This window comes from Haliotis rufescens, unplaced genomic scaffold, assembly GCF_023055435.1.
Source record: "Haliotis rufescens isolate VD_foot unplaced genomic scaffold, xgHalRufe1.0.p SCAF_1, whole genome shotgun sequence".
In the NCBI taxonomy this organism is placed as follows: domain Eukaryota; kingdom Metazoa; phylum Mollusca; class Gastropoda; order Lepetellida; family Haliotidae; genus Haliotis; species Haliotis rufescens.
The window spans coordinates 65,587,463-65,606,529 of NW_025963779.1; the positions used below are offsets into that span (position 1 = coordinate 65,587,463).

General features: G+C 40.0%; 1 protein-coding gene across 2 annotated transcripts in view; it reads right to left on the bottom strand.

Annotated features, from left to right (window-relative positions):
* Positions 1 to 19,067, bottom strand: part of LOC124142381 (growth hormone secretagogue receptor type 1-like) — a 155,652-nt gene that overhangs the window by 74,854 nt on the left and 61,731 nt on the right. For both annotated transcript variants that reach the window (XM_046510814.2, XM_046510812.2), the window contains exon 2: positions 3,185 to 3,303. The gene's annotated coding sequence lies outside the window, so the exon portion shown is untranslated. The remainder of the gene's footprint in view (positions 1 to 3,184; positions 3,304 to 19,067) is intronic.

Sequence of the window (19,067 nt, forward strand, 5' to 3'; positions counted from 1 at the left end):
AAAAGTCTTATGGTACACATGTGGTGGACACTACCAAATTTGACGCATCCGTGACAACTGAATGATGTCCGATTCAATTCCTTATTTTGACTTGTACCATATATTCACGTATTTTTCAATTGACTTGCCTTTTACATGTGTGGGACAGGATACGCTCACCTTTTCGCCTGGTATCATCACTATTGGATAGGGATTCATTAATACCTGCTCATGATGTTGTCATACAGCTACTTTTATGTGTATATATTCACAATGTGCATACAGATTTCCATAACTTATAAGCATAAAGAAATATAAAGTTAGAGGTTAAATCATTAAAGTAAAACATTATCATCGAGCACAGTTGGTGCACTGACGTCACATAATAAAAGACTATTATATACAGTTTATACTTAATTATCACAGCTTGGTCTGTCCGTCCTTTATGACGGTGCCCGTTATTTGTAATTAAGGATGGCTGATTGACGCCCCAGGCGACAGGCCACCTGTCATGCAGAGCAAGTCTCCGCTTCATTATAGATAAGATAAGCATAAATGTCAACCAAGTTAAAGTCGATATATTCATGTTCATTCAAATGAATGTGTATAATATTTATTGCATATATTATCACGTGAGAACGCAGCACTTTAAGTTCTCACGATAGATAACGGCTATCGTACCTCTGTTGATGTAATCGGGGCGGTCGGGTAGCCTAGTGGTTAAAGCGTTCGCTCGTCACGCCGAAGACCCGGGTTCGAATCCCGACATGGGTACAATGTGTGAAGCCCATTTCTGGTGTCCCCCGCCGTGATATTGCTGGAATATTGCTAAAAGCGGCGTAAGACCAAACTCACTCACTCACTGTTGATGTAATCATTATCATGTTTATTAACAGAGCGTCGACCTGAATTAGTTGTCACACTCTTATAACACCCAGCAGTGTCCGTGTAATAAAAGATCTACAAACAATAAAAGTTATGTTTGATCCCATGTGATCAGTCCTTGGCTTTATTTATACTAGTGATACGTACGTGACATAAGTAACAATATAGCAACAACATAGGAGTCATTGGCATCTGGAGACACCAGCCAGCCACGAAGCATGACCAAAGAACCTGTCTGCCCAGTGCTTGGGAGTTATTGCTTTGATCTTTGTCGGGCCTAATTATCTACCTGTGTTCCATTTGTCCATTGTCATTTCCATTCTATTACGAATCAGTGCCAATTAACCCCGGCCTTCCGTTTGAGCATTGTCCAATGTCTGTTAGCAATCAGCGAAAGATTAAGTGTTGGCTTCCTCATGTCCATTGCTATCAATTTTCAATTTGGCTCACCTTGTTAAGTTTCCACCTTTGTTATCTTATTACTTTTGTTGTTCTTACAGGTACATATATATGTTCTCTGCCTCATCGCATTTATACACTTGATGAAGGAGTAAGTATATACTCCGAAAAGGTGTGTTCCTCATAATAAAGAAGTTGACATCCATAAATTCTCTTCCGTATGTGTATCACGTCTATAAATGCCTTTCAGGGGCACGAGTGACCCAGTCGGCTAAGGCGCCGCGACTCGCTGTGCAGAGTTGCGACCCTTGGGTACGCCAGAAACCTATGATTGTGGGTTCGAATCCCGTTCGCCCCGATTATGTTTCTAGGCTTGTCAGCGCCATACCCGTGCTCGTGGGTTTCACCGAAGTGGATCACGTCTGAGACCTGCATCACTTGGAGCTTTCCTCCCACATTAAGCAGACACGCCGTGATAAATTCTTAAAAGCGGCGTTAAACCCAACTCACTCACTCACTCACTCACTCACTCACTCACTCACTCTAAATGCCTTTCAAAGACATGAGCAGCATCATAGGTAACATAACGTAACACAAACCTATACCTAATAATTTCATTGCGATTAAGGATTATACACATATTTGAAAATATTTAATTGTTAACACCGTTCTATCATGTGTCGCCGTTGTGCCGATTCACTAGTACACGTCCACAAATCGTAAAAAGAGGATTTTGATCCCCGCTGGCGACACATGCTTTCAGACATAGAAAAACTTTCGTCAATTCCATGTGTACATTGATTGAAATTGAAATGTCGGTTTATTGTCGGCATGAATAACTCACAACCAAATTATCCATCTGTGAAGAAAAATGGATCGTTTAAAAACTAGAGCGTCGTCACAGATGTGTTTTAATATAAATTAGGATTGACAACATATAGAATAAAACACGGAAGAGGCAAATAGGTTTAAAGTAGGGCTTGTTGTTACTGTTATTAATACGTTATTTTGCATGACGCATTACACCAGTCAACCTGACCAATCAGAAAGTCCGAAGTAAAACATATCATTCAGGTCAAAAGTCAGAGCAATGTATGTTTTTGAAGATTCATTTTCTTTTCTGTACAGAGCACTGTCCAATCATACATATTCATCATATACGTTCGTGCAATACAAAACATTAATTTAGAAAGGTACCTTAATATTGTACGAAAACATCTACTCGTAGATTTATAAATGGTACACGAAATACGTGTAACGGGTGAAATACATTTGACGTGGTCCTGCATGGCGTGGAAACATCAATATCTCCAGAAACGTAGCATGTCATGTTATCAGAACATACAGATATACATGGATCACTCATTCTCCCTTGATTGTTGGGGGAGTTGGTTACTGTGTACACCTTTGATGAAATACCAGATTATCTGTCGTGTAAACATTAATACTGATAACTTTAACCTGGCTGTCATAGTGTTGCCTCTCACTGTGACTGTAGATTAACTACTATCAGCCACGACCGTTACCTTCTCGAACATCGATAGTGTATACCATCGTTAATAGTAATACAGACCACTATGCCACTTACGTGAACAAACCACATTGCGCTATCGCATGATCAAGAATATGAGTGAGTGAGTGAATTGCGTTTTTAACGCCGCTTTTAACAGTATTCCAGTTATATCACGGCGTGTCCGCTTAATGTGAGAGGAAAGCCCGAAGTGATACAGGTCTCAGACGTTTACCACTTCGGTGAAACCCACGAGCACGTATGAAACGTAATCGGGGCGAACCGGGATTGGACCCCACAATCATAGGTTTCTGGCGTACCCAAGGGACGCAACTCTGCACAGCGAATCGCGGCGCCTTAGACGACTGGGCCACCCGTGCCCCCTCAAGAATATAAATTAATATCACTTACCCCCGGGGTCCAGTTATAGGTGATCCACAATAGCTTGCAAAGAGCACTTACAACCATTCACCAACTATCCATTCTCAATTTCCAGCAGACAACGGTGTCACTACCATAATGCAATAAATCTGAAAACAAGAACAAAATTAATTAAAACTGACGGATTTGAATTACATTTCTGAAACAACATCTATCGAGGCTAATTAAATGTAACAGCATAAAATTCTTAACGAGTACTTCTTTTGTATTGATCCAATTTACGGCCAATTTAAACCTTGAGGAATAACAACTTGTCTTACGAATTCCGCATATCGGTTTTTCATTTCTACGCTTTCCGCAATTGGATGAATTTGAAACTTTAAATAAACCGTAATGTAGTTGAACGTCTTCTGCTGAGAACACTGCTGGAATTTCTCAAGCTGAGGCAATATGTTGTCACTTCACTGGATCATGTTTTAATGGTTTCACTTGTTTGTGTCTATAAGGTATCCTGCCCACAATTCTATATAACATCACTTCTTCTAGAGACGAAAAGAATATGCGCAACTAATCCCTTGCCTGTTACCATGGCTTAAGAATGGTTTAGTCGAACAAGTTCCAGTTAACAAGATAACTTGCTTGTAGTAATGAGCATGTGACTTCCTATAATAATTTTGAGGTACACGTGTATGGAATATGGCTGAAAAGCAATAAGTGTTGAGTATCGATTTTTATATAAATTAAGTCTGGTGCTTTAATTGAATTGCTTGTGTTTTCATCACATTTAGACAATGCTGAATTTGTGATTATTACGGAAACTTAGCTTCCAATATAAAAACTTATATTATAGTATATATCTCTCTCTCTCTCTCTCTCTCTCTCTCTCTCTCTCTCTCTCTCTCTCTCTCTCTCTCTCTCAAATGGCCAGTGACAGGAAAAACCAATGTTCAATGCAATATTCATTGATTCTGAAATACAATTTCAAACTTTATGTACATATCCTGAACCAGCTGACACCAAGAATCATTTTGATTTGCCATAATTGCTAGCCTGAGGGAAATCAAGGATAATTAATTTCCGCGACCGTTCAAAAGTTGACGGGCATCCGTCGATGGAATTAGGGACAAATTAAGGTAATTCGGAATAACCCCAGACTTTGTACATAAAATTCGCGTACAAGCGATCAATTATCGACCAGTGATGACTGGGTTTAGGATTTCCATTTCGGAAATTGTTTAAAGTCTATGATTATTCCCTCTCTGTGAGTCCTTATACCTGGTCAGTATCGCAGCATGGTCATTGGGATGGAGGCAGTGGTCAGTATGATATGCACGGAATGTGATACACGATAACTATTCTACACCGAACGGAGTGATAAACGGTAGACAAAATTTATTTTGGCCATGTGCGATGGTAACATGCTTTTTTTTACCAGAAGAGCGGTTTAAACCATTAACTTTCTTATCACTGGGTTCAGTTTGACATTTTACTATGGAGATCCCTTGAATGCATTTCAGCGTGATTGATGCAACTTTTATTGCAGATTATATACCATGATGTGCTGAAAAGTCAAAGCCATCCAGAAGCAATTCCTGTCACTGTGGCCTTCCAGACTTTCGCCATTACTGACGCTGAATTTCCTTGACGTTCATGCTCCAAATATCAGAGCATGGATATAAAGCCATGTAATGTGACTGTAAAATGTAGTCCTGCAATAGGTTATTGGCGTATCAGTCATCCCGACTAAGTAATAACAGTGTAACCAAATCTCAATTCGATAAAATCAATCGGAATTGGCTAATGTCTTCGATCTGTTATCTCACTAAGGGTTCCAGCAGTCAGACAGGAACATGGGAAGAACGATTACATTGAATTCGATCCGAATCAGTGAATAGTTTGAAAAGAAACGATACGAGCGGTGGAAGAGGTGATTGGTTGCCATAAGGAAATTACTCAGTATTAAAGTGCACAGTTTGGAAAGCTTGCCTGACATTCCCATTTGCTGTGTTGAATAGGTTACACATCATAAGCTTACTTGGACATTTGTAAGTGTCAGGACATGTATATAAATGCGTTTTCTGTATATTTTCTTATTATTAAATACTGGATAATAAGATAGAGCAATTCATCTCCATTGTCTTTTTGACACTTGTGTATATGCTTGCGAGGGGTGACTGAATGTTATGATGCACCGTACCTGATCAATGATCAAGTTGAATGAAGGTACATACTCGACTGTTGGTCAGTAAAGGAATTGTTTATTGCATGAGCTGAGCAACAATCCACGCCGACACATTGTGATCCACGTCACACGTTAATTGCTACCTGATTCGCTTTATCCTGTTCTAACAACAAGCACCGGATCTTGGGGATATATCTATTATGTCCTGGAATGCTCATGGTCAACACCAGTCTCGATTATCACTCGAAACAGATTCGAGTGGGTGCACAAGGCAAATCAGCGGTGAAATGATATGAATGGCTTATTGTAAATACGGACACCAGGGGTTCGCGAAAAGGATAAGCATGGTTTGCTGGTTGGTTGGTTTGTTTTAACGCCACATTCAGCAATATTCCAGATATATAACGGCGGTCTGTTAATAATCGAGGGAGAAAGGATCGATGACATGCATCAACCAAGTCAGCGATGACCACCCGATGCTGTTAGTCGCCTCTTACAACAACGTAGTCGCCTTTAACGGCAATCATGGGTTGTTGAAGACCTATTCTACCCCGGATCTTCGGATAAGCATGCCCTCTCCTTTCGGTAGCACAATTTCGCCAAATTACCACTTCATCTTCGCTGAAAATGAAGACGAAATGGCACTAGGTTGCACACACCCATATAGAACACTGACTGCGCCAGTACTGGAGGAACATAAAATATTTGGTCTGAAAGAAGAGTTTGACACTCCCCGTATGAATGGTACTTTCCGTGTGTGCCCAAGCTGTGTGGCTTCAGGTGTATGTTGCCAGAAGTATCATGTTGCCTACCGTCTTATGACCAACATAGCCATAGCCACCGATGTGCTTCCGTTCCAGCTCAATGAACATTGTTTCCTGGCCCTGACATGTTGTGTTAATTAAGACTGTTGGCGAAATTGGTTGTAGGCCGACAAAGAACACGCCGATAGTGTTAACGAATGTTATTTTACTCTGCATTCAGCAACATTTCAAACACTTCATGGCATAATAGAGCCTGTGTCAGCAAATGACTGATGGTGTGAAGCGATTCACGCCGTTGGTGTACAATAACCAAAACCTACGATCCACAAACACTGGGTACTGTTTACTAAAAATTACCAGGAATTCAAGCTGGGGTAGACTTTTTAGGAAATACTAATATTGTAAATGGTTTTGTGTCTGAATTCAAAACGATATCCTCGTAGTGACTATTGAAGCCTGACATGGCTGCCCACTGTAAACTTCGAAGTACGCATCATACAACTACTGAAGCATAGAAACACACAGAAGGTCATGGTAGCAAGAATTAAGTATCGTTAACCGCAATAAACAGAATCGTCTATATATCTGTGGCACCAATTTTCAGGGAGCCTTAATATATCTTCATAGCGACAAAGAAGGGAGAGACAATGGACGATGTTGTCAAGCCAGACCTATTGTAAGGTCACTGTGTACAAATTGAACTAAAAATAACAACATGTGCATAGATATACTCAACAACAAAAGTTCCTGTGACACCAATATTTTAGTGTATTTTTCAAACAAGTAAAGTTTGGTTTTCAGTATTGTAGAACGTGTATGGAATCAAGTCACAAAAACGCAACTGCTACAGAAAAGCAAAAAATGACTTTTATGCAAGCCCCATGCATTTCACTACCAAAGAATGGGTATAAAAACATGTGCGTTAACGGAATTCCATATGCATTGTTTAGCATCGTGCTGACAACAACCACTCAGAAAAAACAACAACATTACGTAATTATTCAACATAACGAAATGCCACGCCTGTCCGAAAATGAGCGTCTGCGAGCCATTGGTATGCTTGAAGCAGGATCGAGTCAACGTGATGTTGCAAGACAATTTAACGTCCACAGAAACACCATTTGGTGTTTATGGCAACGTTGGCAACAGACGAATGCAGTCAGAGACCATCCTCGGAGTGGCAGGCCACGCGTAACCAATAATCGACAAGACAACTAGATTCACACCTACGAAATCGATTCCAGCCAGCAACAGTGCCTGCAAGAAGCAGCCTTCGACGAATATCTTCACAAACCATACGTCGTCGTCTCACATGTGCAGGGATTGTCGCCAGAAGACCCACCCGACGTCCCATTTTGACAGGAAACCACCGTCAAGCACGTCTACAGTGGTGCAGACAGCGTCTACGCTGGACGGCCATGCAGTGGGGACAAGTTCTATTCACTGACGAGTCTCGTTTTCACCTCAGCCACAGCGATGGACGGATTCGAGTGTACCGACGTCGAGGTGAACGTTACGTCAATTATTGTGTCATGGAAGAAGATCGGTTCGGGGGGCGGCAGCGTTATGGTATGGGGTGGAATAACAGCAAAACAGAGGACCCGTTTGATAGTGGTAGAGGGAAATCTCAATAGACAGCGCTACCGCGACGAGATCATCGGTCCTGTTCTACCGTTTTTGCGTCTTCATGGCCCAGGCATTACATTTCAACATGACAACGCCCGGCCTCATTTTGCTCGACTTGTTCAGGATTCTCTTTAACAAAACAACGTGAATGCCATTCCCTGGCCGGCTCGCTCCCCTGATCTCTTACCAATCGAGCACATGAGGGATGAGATGGATCGGCGCCATCGACGTCAACCACGTGTTTCACAGACACTCCAGGAACTTCGAAACATGCTCCAGCAAATATGGACAGATATCCCACAGTACTTTGTGTGACGCCTGGTCCATTCCATGAGACGAAGATGTGTTGCTTGCATCGCAACCAGGGGTGGACACACACGCTTTTGATTTGTAAATTGACATTTTGGCATGTTCATGGGTTGTTGTTTTTTTATGAAATCACGCATTTTCTGAAGTCAGTATGGCAAATTAAACCATTTGAACACTTACAGAAGTCTTTTATCTGTTGCAAACCGAAATTGTTTCAGATTTGGTAAAAAACATAACTTTGCATTAAATCTTATTCAATGTCACAGGAACTTTTGCTGTTCAGTAAAGTGATATAAACAGTAGGCATACATTGCAAATTCTGTTCAAATGTCTGGAAATGCTATCGAAAGATGAAATATGGAAAGCTATGTTTACGGCACATGCCAGTCAATCCAGTCAATCCCTCAAACACCGTATTGGTCCGTATTGGACAATCAGACACTATGTTCTTCCATTGCGAACTTAACCGAGCATATTCGACTAAATTAAATGCAAAGGCGATATCTCAGGATGTATTTATGCCACCTACTCATTGTCAAGATGTCCGTGAACGGTTCTCTGGCAATACTGATGAAGACAATTTAGATAAACGGACAAAAGTTAAGATAAGGTTGCAGCCAACCGGTCCCTCGGGGTATATGGTGTGATGTACCCATGTGTGTGAACCTATATGTACACAGCTCGCACGCAGGACGTGGAGAAAGATACACATCTGTGGAACCACGTCAGAGATCAATAAGTGTGATATATAGCCAGGGTTTGCAGAAGTACATCCTGTGAGGCGGATAATACGGGGACATGAGTTGGGTATAAACCAGTTTTCTCAAGTAATGGAGCATGTGAGTGACTAAAGTGTTTTGAATAGGATACACAATCAATGTTATGAGTGACTGATGTACACGACCCCAACACATATGTCTCTTGTCTGTAGCCTACATTCTGCATACACGACACATCCATACACAAGTGCATTGTTCGTGCAAACTTGAGATTAGATGCAAATGACGACAATGGTTTCAATTATTCTGAAGGAGACAATGCAGCGCTTCATTTCAAAACGGCGTTGAAACGTAAATATGCTTTTGAAAAGGATTCATTGCATTCACATCTTAAGCTCCCTATTTCAGTGCTTAGTATATGACCATGTATATACCAAATGTGTTATACGATACTTAAAATAATGAAAAGTATACGAGAGTACTTTAATGAACAATTCTATTATGTCAGATACGCCTGAAGCTAACAAGATTTTTAAGACCATTAAGTTAATTGAAATTTGATGTAAGGCAATTGTTCGAAAATTAAAAATGGATATTTGATACGACCATATGTGATTATGGTTTTTACTGCTCCTTGTTAAATACCGTATCCGTACTACACGGTAATCCTGATTCGATCATCCTGTCATCGCACTAAGTTTACGGTGGCATGCTCGCATGACGACAATATTAAGTAGCGAAACGGAGCCCATCAAGGCAATCCCTGAAAATGTATTTATCGTTCTTTTACCAGTCGATATTTGTGGGCCATGAAACTGTCAGGGAGAAGTAATACAGATACAACGACGATCTATTCCTGCAAACCCATGTTAACCCGATCAACAATGACGTTTGCATCATACCCAAGCAAGCATGCAGGAACAACGACGGGAACATGGCCACGTTGTTTTCACAGCATGTTCTCGTTTACCACCAAAAATGATTGTATCCCAGTTTTGTTAATGTCACTTTTTAATGTGTTCCTGAATAATCCTCGCGTCTGGGTAGGTCTGTAATTAACTTGGGCACTGTTGTTTTATTCCTGCGACAGTTAATTGGTATAAATATTTTTGTTTTGACATCTCGACAGATTCGATGGTGGCACGATTGTAATTTATGACTGTTCCACGTTACAGTGGTTCTGTTTTGTTTTTCAAATTGAATATTATAAATCTCCCGTTAACATCAGAATAAGAATTGGTCTTCAGCAGTACATGCTTGCCGTAAAAGGCGACTAACGGGATCCGGTGGTCATGCTCGCTAACTTGGTTGAGGCATGTCATCGTATCCCAATTGCGTAGATCCATGCTCATGATGTCAATCACTGGAATATTTACAGACCGGCCGTCATTTAGCAGGAATATGTAAACAACAGACAAACAAATGATATTCTAAATATATGATTTCTTTTTGAAAGATGATTTCTTTATCATTTAAATGATATCACCTTGTAAACCTATTTTTATTACATTCAATTTGAAACTTTTTTTGACGTATTCTTTTCAAGCTCTTTACACGCATATGTGGCTGATGTGGATTTGGACTAACCAGCGGAAAACAGCCTTTGTTCGATTATGAATTATGTATTGTAATAAATGTAAATGCATGATATAGAAGAAGCTACATGATCACCACAGCTATTTTAAAACTTCGCAGTCTATCATTCACTGACAAGAAGCTTGAATCCGATGATCGCGGATTGGAATCCCACATTCGCCCAGATTCACACTCCCAGTGATCGTGGGTTTCACCAAATTGGGCATAACTGAAGTAAAAATGAAATACTGTTCACAGCGGCGTAAAAACAAACTGGCTATAATACCTTCAACGTGGATCAATATAAATACAAGTGACAAAACCCTTTCCAAATTCAGAAGAAATATCTGCTGAAAGCAAAGTTGATTGCACGATTCCGACCATATCACGAGAGGTGTTCATTAATCACTATAAAATAGTGATGATACCTCGGGAAAAGGCGAGCGTTTCCTGCCCCACCGGTTGCACCTGTCACAGATACATGCAAAGGCAAGTCATCAGTTCAACTGCAATAATACGGGAACATGACATGGTACAAGTCAAATAGGAAATTGCATCAAGCCATTAGTACTGTTCAGCGACATCGTTTCTCGTTTGTTTTTAATAATTTAAATCTTTTGATAGTATTCCTTCAAACTTTAAACTAATCAGTTACATATTTTGTCAAATTATACATTTTCAACAAATGCTGATTTTAAAGACTGCAAAGGTGCTTAAGGTGCTTGACATTTTACTATCACAATATGTTAATTGTTATTTTCATTTTGTTTTTGATGTCGACATGGACACTTGGACAATATATTGACCCTTTATTAAGATACTATAACGTAATCTTCAATAGAACATTGCCAAAGCTGATATCAAACAAACTGACACCAGGACCGCTTAGGTCGAGGTTTTCCTTGATGGCATTCTAAGCGTAGTGGTATCGCACTGGTACAAGGAATAATGACGTATTTTCTACACATGATTTGCTTTGAAAACATTTCTTTGTACCTTTCCCTTAACATTCCCTTGTGTTTGCCAAAGGAGGAAGCTGGTTCATTCAAAATAAAAAGACTTGCAATATTGAAAATATTTTTCAGAAGGTTTTCTTGAAGTAAATATTGAGATTAATCGTGCCATCAAACCACCGCAGTATCGATCAGTATATGATTAAAAATTGACATTGCAACTTAAAAGGATCAATGCGTTTAGAATGTGCTAATCAAATATAAAGCTGTAATGTTCGCCAATAATTTGATTAGGGAGGTTTAAGGTTTATTCGTGAATAGAAAAAGCACATTTCATCAAGCTCCCTGTGGTAAATATCACTATGCTCTAAGGATCAATGGATGCTTTTAAAATATTTCCTTGAATATGTAACTCAAAGCAAAGAGTCTCAAAATGGTGTCTGAACGAAAAAAATCCATGAGACTAGCCATGGGGAGTTGTTGACTCACTTGGCGATGTTTACACGTTTACTTCCATACAGGAATCCATGGATTTTCTATACATGTCACACAAATGCCATCACATTGAGCGCGTCCTGTTAAATCCACAGAGAAAATGTTATTTATAGACATCCGTAATTATCTCCCTCTATCACGTTAAGATTTTGAGAATGGGAATCTGACTTCGATTGGAAAATAGATTGTGAAAATAATTCTACTGATCAGTATTAAATACACATTTTTGAAATTTATTTGAAAGATCCATCACTGATGTTTTGAAAAGTTGGTTTTCATTCCGGTCGTGAAAGCGACATTTGAATAAATCACCATTACATTATTGGACGATGCCATACGGTTAAGTACAATTATTGTTGAAGATAATGCGCGATATGCGGCGTGGTTATAGGGAATTTGTTGTGGTACTTTAGCAATAAATGAGTATGAAGCTTTTCAAATATTTTTTTTCAAAATCTTTATTTTCACAAGCTTGCCATTAATGAGTGCATAAACGGAAATAACGACATATATAGCCCATAACGGCTCTATAGCCATTGCACATTTTATACGTAACGGTTGATGAAAATCAATTAATGATAAATGCAAAAACAAAACGTTTCAAGCGTTTGCAATTTGGTCATTGTTTGAAATGATGACAGAACGGACACATGAATTCAAAGCATTTCGCAGTGGACTACCATTTTGTTGAATCAAAGTGAGTGAGTAGTGAGTTTGGTTTAACGCCGCTTTCAACAGTAATCTAGGGATATCAAAGGGCAATAATGTTGACTAGTGTTGACCGACACTGATAGAAATAACATATGATTTGAACCCACGACAACTGGATCCTGGTACAAGTACGGCACACAACTCCGTCGTGTGACGTTATGTATTTGTAGATGTATGTTTACATATAGATCGTACTACTGGTTTACTACTGTCAATAAACTCGCATCATATGTTGCATGTTTAGATTCAGCACAACGACAGTAACATTTCCACATAACTGCATAATTTTCCCTATATGTCGAGTAATATTCCAGCATCACTAGCCTTTCACAACTTTTGAGGTACAATCGAACATGTTCCTTGTACGATTATTTCAAAGGGCATCATCCGACACTTGCTCAAAAGTTGTTTGATCTCAGAGAGCAGCATTTCAGGCCTCAGTAAATATTTAAAAAAACGTTTATGGTAGACACGCGGAAGACCAAAACAATGTACAATACAATTCCCTAGTTTGACTTGTACCAAATGTTCCGTGTTTGTTTACTTGACTTCCCCTTGCATGTGTTTTTGTCGTCGCTACAACTGGGACAGGAAACACTTACCTTCTCGCGAATACGTGGTATCATTACTGTTTGATAGTGAATCATGAAGAATATAAACCATTTCCATAAGCTTATGAAATCGCGATTCCGACAATAGCATAAGCATTTCTTTATGAATCACTATCAAATAGTGACGAAAGAAGGTGCTCGCAATCAGGTGAACACATACCATAAACACGTACTTATTGACAGAGTCCGAATAGTACAACGATCTGCTTGTAACAGAGATGATGGAAACGGGTTTCGTCGCTTTGATTTGCATCTACTATCAATCAACCCGTTGCACTGAAACAAGCCAGTGCATAAGTAAAATTACTTTCTCATCGATGTGACAGACACTGTAAGTAATCCAGTTTTGTTTCAACGTTTAGTGCCTGGAAATTGTAATGCTATTTGATTTACGATTGAATTTGGCACTTTCGGTAATCAGCGGAGGAACGAATCTGATTTGGTCCAAGACACTGCTTTCATTGAATCAGTGAATAAGTTTGGCGCCAGTAATCAAACAAGATATCGGTCTTCTTATTGCTCTGAAAATACATGACGGACAACCAGGACAGAGCTTTCCCGAAAGAAGAAGAGTGGAGTATTACTATTGAAAACTAATACGTCGCAGCTGAAGCCCTCTGGCATTTGTTCTTCAACGCGGAGTCTTCCCCAGAGCTCAAGATTCTGTGACTTGAAACTAAACTGTACAAGGAAGCATCCAGATGTAAGATGATGGTTAACGCAGCGACCAAACGCTATAGAAAAAAGCCCGGTAACTGGATATTAGCTGGCTAATACTAATTGGCGCATCGATCATTTCAATTTCGAACTCGAATACACATTGTGCCTTTATAGCATGAATTGGGGAATTTCATATTGTTTAGTTCTAAGCAATCCGATAGTTCTGTGATAAATGGCCAATTCGCGTGACCTTAGCATGGAGTATCAGCATGTTAATCATGCGTGTTTGGTGACTGATAAAAACTCATGTCCCTTTAGGATAACACTGTGGCTTTCCCTATCTGGTATGAATACGTATGAATAGGTAACTGTGCTAAATGAGACATTGTGAGTTGAGAGCCAAGATCTCAATGTCATATGAAAAAGGTGTAAATCAGAATTCGTAGGAAGATAAACGTATACGTTGTAAATAAAAATAACATCATGCGATTTGTGATGGTTTATCACGACGATGAAGAAGCTGATACACGTAGAGCTTCGATACACACAACTCTCGGGTCTTATATAAATAGAAATAATTTAGCGCTTGAAGTAAATCTAATCCATTTCGTACAGTCAACTGTGCGTTCAACAGAGATTTCTCGTTGCTATAGAAAGAATTTTGTCGCTTTTATTCGACTCAAACGAGTGTGTGGGTGAGTTGGATTTTACGCCGCATTTAGCAATATTCCAGCAATATCACGGCGGAGGACACCGGAAATGGGCTTCACACATTATACCCATGTGGGGAATCGAACGCAGGCATTGAGCGTGACGAGAGAACGTTTTAACCACTGGCAACCCCTTCGGTCTCAACTCAAACGATTCCTTCAAGCTGTACATTTCCGGATACTACTCTGTTGATGAAATATATAAATTTACACGTAACGTACGTCGTAAAGCACCGTGAAAACAGCACAGAAACAATTGTGCATTTGATATCGGTCAATGTACACACATGAAATACAAACACACTAGAACCTACACTAGTGAAACCAGCTTAGCAATATAATTATGTACCGTTTTCATCATGATCAGCCTTTCAAAGCATATGTCGTTGTGATATCCGATATTCCGAACCTTGTTTAACTGGAAACCCTGTATTTCCGTACGATATACGATTGAGAACGTCTATATATATATGTTTGTTTTCATCAACAAATATTTAACAATGTCACCTGCTGCAATTCCCGGTACAGTCACGTAAAATTGCGTATTCGACTTAATATGAGTATTTCTATGTAAAAAGTCCTGCACATCTGTCGGTTAACAATACCAATACCAAGCACCATATATCTGCAGATAAGTATGTAGTAAGGTACCTAAAGTTAACTAACTCGCCTCCATATATGCCCTTGAGCATCCTCATTGATCCACCGGTGCTTACATATTACCGCAATGTCAGCATTTTCTGTCAGGCTGAGAACATTTAAACACAACATACATTATGCACCGACTGACGCGATATTCCCGAAGGTATGTATATCTGCGTACAGTATTAGCATCGGCTACAACAAACAGTAATAGGAACGTTATAAGAGTCCAACAGCACCTTGAGATGGATCATTGTGTAAGAAATGGTCTACTAGCTTTGTTGTGCATGAATAATGTTTGCATATACGTAAATGCACATGGGGGCGATAAAAGGTATTATGTATTAAATTATTCATGCGGAGATCTAAACAAATGCAGAGATGTGTGACTGGAAACGAGAAAAAGGTGTTTTCTTGATGAACCCAGTATCCGGAACCAGTGAAGCATATACGTCTAATCTTACCATTGAGTTTGTGTAAAGCAGATCAGGCCGGGACACCAGCAGTGTATGCAGTGTTCGAAATGAATCGTTACACGTATATAAAGAAATGATACATGGACATGTATCAATTCCTGTTCATGAAGACAAGCCAATTCTCCAAATGAATTGAACCAGTGACGAAAAATGTTGCATAAAATAATTTCTTAATTATTTTTTTATTTTCTTTAGAATTTATTTCATCAATACTTCTTTTGATGCAGTCCAATCGACTTTATAGTTAACGGGCAGAAAGATCGTATGAATTAATATCAATACCCTAACTCCTTTTCATTGTTTATTCCATGCTTATTTGGAAGGTGCGCTTCAGTGCATAATAGGATCTTATACATGTAAAGTCACTGAGTGTGCTAACTTCGACCATGGTTTATTACGTACTACATGTATACATCAATTTATTATTTTGATAGATGTACTTCTCCATACACAAATCATTATATGTATTCTTTAAGAAACAGGGGGCACGGTGATCCAGTTGGCTATGCAGATTTGCTTACCCTTGCTAGAAACTATCTTCGGTTCGAACCCTAGATTCCCCCTGATTAAGTTTCTAAGTTTGTCAGTATTGTAACCTGTGAATTTTACCAAAGCACCAAGTGCAACTGCAGCACTTCGGATGTCTCTCTCATAAAGCTGATATGCCATGACATAACTGAAAAACAGTTTTAAAATGGCATTACACTTACTAAAATATTGCATTATTTTATTAAATCCGAGGCCAATATATGATGCCAATACATAATATACCTCTCATTTAAAACTAAATTTCATTCAGATTTTGCAACATCGAAATCACGAATGCAGCATATTCATGGTGCCACGTCGATAATAAGTGTGTTTGCGGTATTGTATATATTAAACAGAGGTAGCAGAGTGCACCTATATATATATGACTTGAGCCAGCGATATCTGAAACAAGTCGGGAACAACCTGACATGTCTGTCACCACAACGAGCATCTTATCAAATCCACTGACCCGCTACTGCTTGACGGGGAACCGACTCAGATAGGGCTGCAAACGGTACGGAGCGCGACCTTACGAGCTGAGTTGCTCGGTGCAATACGTTACCGAGTTACATCACGTTAAAACCCGAAAGCTCCCTAACAGCGCCAGGCGTGAATTGAATTAGTATAATATCATGTTGCCTGTCAAAGACCTTGTCAAAAGGAAATGTTACAAAACGACATCACTTTACCGTCTGGGAACTGTAGATAATGTGGTAAACATGAACCCAAATGTCATTACACCGATTTTATAAACACATACAGAAGATGGCGATATTTACATGTAATCGACATGTAAATGGCATACAAGACAGCTGAGTGACAGATTCATCACAGTTGAATATTTACATAGCCTAACACCTTGTGCAGCTCGACAACAACGTGATATGTTTCTATTTCTGACACTTTTTATACACTATATTATTCATAATGTATATATCCATGACATACGAACACATTTAAATTACACAATGAGATACTATTTATTCAGTGTAAAAGTCCCCATGTCCAGAGTAGATAGATCCATGTACAGTTGGCAATGCACAAAAATGGCATTGACAAAAAGGCATTTTGAGTTTAACTGCTTATCGTGAGAAGATAAGATCCATTCGTACATGCCCAGTTACACCATACAACAACGAATACAGTTAATCTACCCAATTCTACACGAAGAATGTCGTAACCGAGACAAGTACATCGGTTCCGGCTATCGTTTCCAAATTGGGAACAGACGTTCATTTACTGCTTTCTGGGTTCCGGAAAGGGCAGCGTGAGTTGACGATGTCTGAAGAACTGGCAGTGCATCCTTAAGTCTGCGAGTACTAAAGTGTTCTAACCACAATGGCAGGACGGCCAACATTGGTCTTGGAATGGAATGGATGGCGATTTTGTAAAAGAGCTAAAATACACTCATCGCGATGAGATGATCAGTTCTGCGTTACTGTACGGTTCCCAGCTTGAAATGACACGGTTCTCTTTAAAACCCGAAAGCTGGGAGAATCTACATAATTGATAATTGAATAAAGGCCAACTTGCTGGGGTCACCTCACAATCCCGTTCAGTCAGGAAATACCATTTGAAAAGTTCAAAGAGTTCCGGAACCATTCGTAAACGTCTATCTCTCACCATCCTTATAGATGAAATTAGTCTGCCTAATTGAACACTTCTTGAAGGCTTTCAGACACTTTGGAATTATTAGCCGTCTCTTGTGTAAGTGCCACAATTGTTGACGTGGAAGGTAGTCCTGGGCAACCTCGAAACATCACACGTCAACCAGCTCGGCAATCTTTAACCTTTCTGACGTAAGCTCTTTTTACATATGGCACATTTAACATTAAGCATACATTGTCCATAGCATCTTGATTTGTATATTACATCTGTACCTGAAGTGCTGGCTTCTATTCACTCGAATTTTGAAAAAAAATGTTTGAATAGTACATTCATTTTTTACTGAACCGCAAAAGAAACGTCACCCCAAGTAACATTGCATGAAAAGTTGTCATTTAAATATCTGGGTAATCTTTGTCAACGTTTCTAAAATGTAACATTACCTTGACCGGAAAAATGAATGATGATGAAAAAAAATCAAAGCAGATGACAATAAAACCGATCGCCCAAATGTATCACGGCAGCGGATATGGTAACCCGATGCACGTGATGCCTTATAAAAATCCACCCAGATCGGATAACATTCATTCGTTATTGAATTGCTACCACATGCCAAGATTGACAAGAAATCAGCGACATCAAGCCCTTGGACGATTGCAAGCTGGACAAACCGCCCGGCAAGTAGCCAAAATGCATTTCAAGTCCACGCAAGGACCATATACAGGCTCAAGCAACGGTACTAGACCACCAACATTATAGATTACCGGCCACGTAGTTGAAGACCAAGAGTCACCACCCGACGTCAGGATCGTAAGATTGTGCGACAGCATCTTCAAGATCGCTTTGTTACTGTTGCGGAAACTGCTCGACAGACCATGGGGACACTCCAGCTACACACTAGTGCGGACACCGTGCGTCGACGATTGACGAGCAGACACCTCCACTGTCACAGGCCACACCGAGGACCTATTCTGACACCACGTCATCGCCAGGACCGTCTTCAGCGGGCAACACAGCACCAGCATTGGCGCCACCAGCAGTGGAGAAGAGTTCTCTTCTCAGACGAGAGCCGTTACTGTATCTCAACAACAGATAGCAGAGAGAGAGAGAGAGAGAGAGAGACAGACAGACAGAGAGTCTGGCGACGCCGTGGGTACCATTATTCGGATGCTTGTGTTGTTGAGAGAGACTCGTGGGGTGGTCCGAGCTTCATGGTGTGGGGTGGAATTGACCTTGCACAGATGGTCGGCCCCGTGGTCTTCCAGAACATCGGTCCAGGGAGACAATGGTGTCACAGCAGCTCGGTACATTGATCAAGTCTTGAGACCACATGCCATACCTCAT